Source organism: Eptatretus burgeri, chromosome 8 (genome assembly GCF_056783735.1).
Source record: "Eptatretus burgeri isolate ZD-2024b chromosome 8, Ebu_testis_v1, whole genome shotgun sequence".
Taxonomy (NCBI): Eukaryota; Metazoa; Chordata; class Myxini; order Myxiniformes; family Myxinidae; genus Eptatretus; species Eptatretus burgeri.
In genome coordinates this window covers 9191049-9195273 of record NC_140968.1, presented here as the reverse complement: position 1 = coordinate 9195273, position 4225 = coordinate 9191049, and the positions used below count along the sequence as shown (strand labels likewise).

At 44.2% G+C, this 4225-nt stretch overlaps 1 long non-coding RNA gene across 2 annotated transcripts in view; it reads right to left on the bottom strand.

Moving 5' to 3' along the window:
• Positions 1-4023, bottom strand: part of LOC147021059 (uncharacterized) — a 12682-nt gene extending 8659 nt beyond the window's left edge. The window contains exons 1-2 of one of the 2 annotated variants that reach the window (XR_015060706.1): positions 2586-4023; positions 1899-1968 (exon numbers count right to left, since the gene is read on the bottom strand). This is a non-coding gene — a long non-coding RNA (uncharacterized LOC147021059). Of the gene's footprint in view, positions 1-1898; positions 2465-2585 lie in introns of those variants that run through there. The other variant, XR_015060705.1, reaches the window with a different exon arrangement.
• Positions 4024-4225: the final 202 nt, after the last annotated feature.

Here is a 4225-nt window from a genome sequence, read left to right as displayed (position 1 = left end):
AGACCAGGTCACTTCACCCTGGATATACTACTTCTGCTCTCCCAACAATGGATGGAGGTCCTTAATGCGAGATATGAAGTCAGAGCCATATCCCTCGGCATATCACGTGCTTTTGACACGGTCCGGCACCCTGCACTACTCACCAAACTCTCTTCCCATGGTATCCAAGGACATCTCCACTCATGGCTCACAGACTTCCTCTCCTGTCGCAGTCAACGTGTGGCGCTAAATGGAGTTCTTTCATCCCCTCTTCCTGTCCATGCTGTGCAGCGTTATGGGCCCTGTTCTTTTTTCTGGTTCTCATCAATAATCTCTCTGCCTCTGGAAAATCCTCGATATCTTTTTGCTGATGACTCCACCCTCTGCCGTACCATCTGTCATCCCTTAGATCGGCAAGCAGCAGCTTCTTCGCTCTCTGCAGATCTGAATAAAATCACAAGCTGGTCCAACATTTGATACATGTCTTTCAATCCTAACAAATCTCACACTCTCAGAATGTCTCTCTGAAAGGACCATCTAGAAAACCCTCCCCATCTACTTTCTCAACAATTCTCTTGACAAAGTCCTTTCATTCAAGCTTCTGGGTCTCACTATCTGCCATGATCTTTCCTGGAAAAGCCACATTTCCAACCTGGCCTCCAAAGCTAGTCGCCAACTGGGTGTCCTCCATCGTGCAAAGTCCTTCCTTGGCACACCTGAGCTCCTGACCACAAATAAAGCTTTCGTCCACAGCCTGATGGAGTACTGCTCGCCCCTCTGGGCTGATGCTCCCACCTCTCTCACCTTTCTCGGCTTCACGCTGTGGGAACCAAGGCATTTAAGATCATTGGTATCTCCTGCGATGAGGCTGAGTCATTGGGTCCCTCACTCTCACCACAGACAGGTCAGTGGTCATTCTGTCTTCTACCGTCTCCTCTCTGGCCTTGACCAACCCCCCCCCCCCCCCCCACAATTCTGCAGTCTGCTTAAGGTCTGCCAGCAACCCGCTTCTGATAAAACGACCAAAATGAAGAATCATTGCTTACCTTCACCCTTTCATTCCTCTTTTTTCCCCCACCTTTGGAACAAACTCCCACTCTCTCTTCAATCCCACTCTTCCCTCCAGGTCTTCAAAACCATCTCTCATCTCCCCCCATCCAAAACCCCGATCTTTTCTAACCCCGCTCATCCACCCCAAACCCATCTCCTTCAATTCCCTGCTTTCCTTCTTGAAATTCCCTGTAGTGTCAATCTTGTTTACCCTGTGCACCCCAACCTCATCCCTCTCCCTTCCACAGATCTCCTCATGTCTCTGTTCTCCACCGTTTTTTCCTTCGCACTCCCACCCTTCGTGTCTCCTGCTCCACTTGTGCGTTTTTGTGTGTTCGCTCTCATACGAGCCTCAAAATTGTATTAAAAAAAATCCTTGTGCATTCCAACAAACATCGAAAAAGGGCATGGAATGAACTATCATTTCAATTGTATATATTTCTGGTTTTCCTTGATGAACACATTCCAGTTGAAAAATATATCATGTATTAAATGTTAAACAGAATATAATAATAATAATAATAATAATAATAATGTTTTTTCTTGATATTTTTTCACCCTTGCCAGGCACAGACTTACGACTACCACTGCGACAAGAGTTCAAAAAGGTCAACGATCCCACTCTGAGATGATGAACACACCTCGTACAATTGATTTTCCAATTCAGAACAACTTCCGAGCAACACATGTGTGGCTGAACCGAATAATTCCTCGATTTTATATTATGTGCTGTGCTGTCTCATACAATTATAACGATTATCCTGTGCTTTGAACCAAAATCCGCAAATTCCATCGACAGGTGAGTGAACACATTATCGACGCAACGGCGTGAAAGATCAGAAAAATCAAAAGTTGTTGCGCATTCTTACCTTGCATCTCGGGGCGATATATGTGGTCGGCAGATCAAGGACAATATTTCTGCACAACGTCACTTTGAAACTGTTGAAAGAAGAGTTCAAAAGAAACAGATCATCAATAAGAAAACAGTGTCAAAACAAAACATCTCGTCGGTATAGTGATGGAAGAGTGTTTTGGACTCCTTCGGTTTTGGATGCCGCAGGACACTTTTTGCGGCCAAAGGGAAGGTCTTTTATAAAGCCGAGTCATGGCTGGCAGGCCAGACCCCCTTGCGTGACGTATCCCATTGCACACCATCAGAGGCAATGTTCCCTTCCGTTTGGAGTGCTGCACCCTAAGGGGGATAAATTCATGGGAACAATTTGGTCTCAATCTGTTTGGAATCAGAGTCGGTGGTGCAATGGTTAGTGCATCCGATCTGAGTTTGGGAGGTCGATGGTTCCAAATCCCAGCAGAGTAATATCAAAGACAAGCCGGGCGGCGACATGGGTGGTCGCAACATCATTGCATACGTCATACAGTTTTTGATGGATCGGGCTGAAATTTTTTGACAAAGAGGTTGATTATAGTGCGCATATAAGAGCGAGGTCGCCGATTTTTGAAAAAATATATTTTTAAAGATTTTTCAAAAATTTCAAAGTCCCGTTGCTAGGCAACGGTACTCAAAAGCATACAACTCGATCCTGGTCTGAACTTACCTGTCAAGTTTCATCAAAATCGGTTGACTCCTCTGGCCTCCAGAGCTGTCCATTACATACAAACAAACATACAGACAGAAAACCTGAGAATAATGGTAGTCTAGCGACCACCCAACTTTATAAAAATGGTACATGCTGCTTCCTTGCTTGACGTTTAGCATTTAAAAAATGATAGAACACGGCCAAACAACCATAGGTTGGCAAAAGTAGCGGAGGCTTTGATGGGCCCAAATGGCCTCCTCATGCATTGAAGTCCCTTGTAAGCATCGCGTCCAGCCACGATTCCAGCGGAACCGTGGTAAAAAGGTGCGTTTGTGGGATTGCCTCGTTGGAGATTTTTGGGAAAAGCTTTGGAATCTGGGGGAAAAGCACCCCATGATGCTTTGTATCATCATGTGACTTAATAGGGGTGAAGTGATGCTGTCGTGTAGCTATGTTGTGACCCTTACTCATGAACTGCTGGGCAAAGTCGACGATACAAGATGCATTATTGTGAGGAGGACTGAAACTAAAGATACACAAAGGGCACCATTCATCGCAATGGATAGATTAGGAATCTGTCACTCGTCTAGGAGCGATGAAGGAGCGCGGAGTAATTGAACATCATGTGCTGACCACCATGATCAATAAAAAAATGAAGAAAGAGGGGTACAATGTAAATTTCGTGTAATGCATCTTGGCAGGGATCGGTAAAGCGCAAAATTATCCGATTGCTAGGGGGTGAGATTGAACTTGGCTGGAGTTTCAGGAAAAAGTGGAATAGAGTATTGGTGATTATCAATGTAGTTTTTGATACAAACGATAGTAGTCAACAAAACACCTGGACTTGATAAGTAAATAAATAAATAAATACACACCCACAATGTTCTCACTAAATATTGGGACTTCTCTCCTCTCACTGCTCTTTCCCCCGACGAGTGCTGACAGGTCTAGGGTTGGTTCTTAAGGCCCTGTCACACCTTGACGATTTAGCCAGCGTATGCCTGACGTATGCAAAATTTGGCTAAAACGCTGGCACACGTTGAATAGGTTATGTGTAAGTTTGTATACGTAAAGAGCACGCTGGCATACATCGTAGTACGCTGACTTTTTTTTTCGTAGTACGCTGGCATACGTCGTAGTACGCCGAGGTGTTAGACAAATTTTCCATGCTTGAAATTTTTCGACGTATGCCAGCATATGACTCACACGTTCCACATACGCTTGGCCATAAGTTGTAGGCATGTTACGCGATCGTCGACACACGTGACTTGTAAGTTACTCATAAGTCGAAAAATGTCGAGGTAATGTTTAGCGTACCCGAAACTTATTTCTAACCTATGAGTAACGTGTTGTAGGCACGTTACGTGATCGTTGACACACGTCAACACACGTTACTTGTACGTTACTCATAAGTCGAAACACATCAAGGTAATGGTTAGCGTAAGTGTTCCAGACTCCCTGTTTTTTTTTTTTTTTTTTTTTTCTTCGGTATGACGGTGATGTTGACACTTCGATTTGTCGTGCGGATATAATATAATATAATTAATAGGCTGCCGCTCAACGATTTAAATCATAACCGCACAAGAAATCAAAGTGTCAACATCACCGTCATACCGAAGAAGAAAAAAACAAAAAAAACAGAGAGTCTGGAACACTGA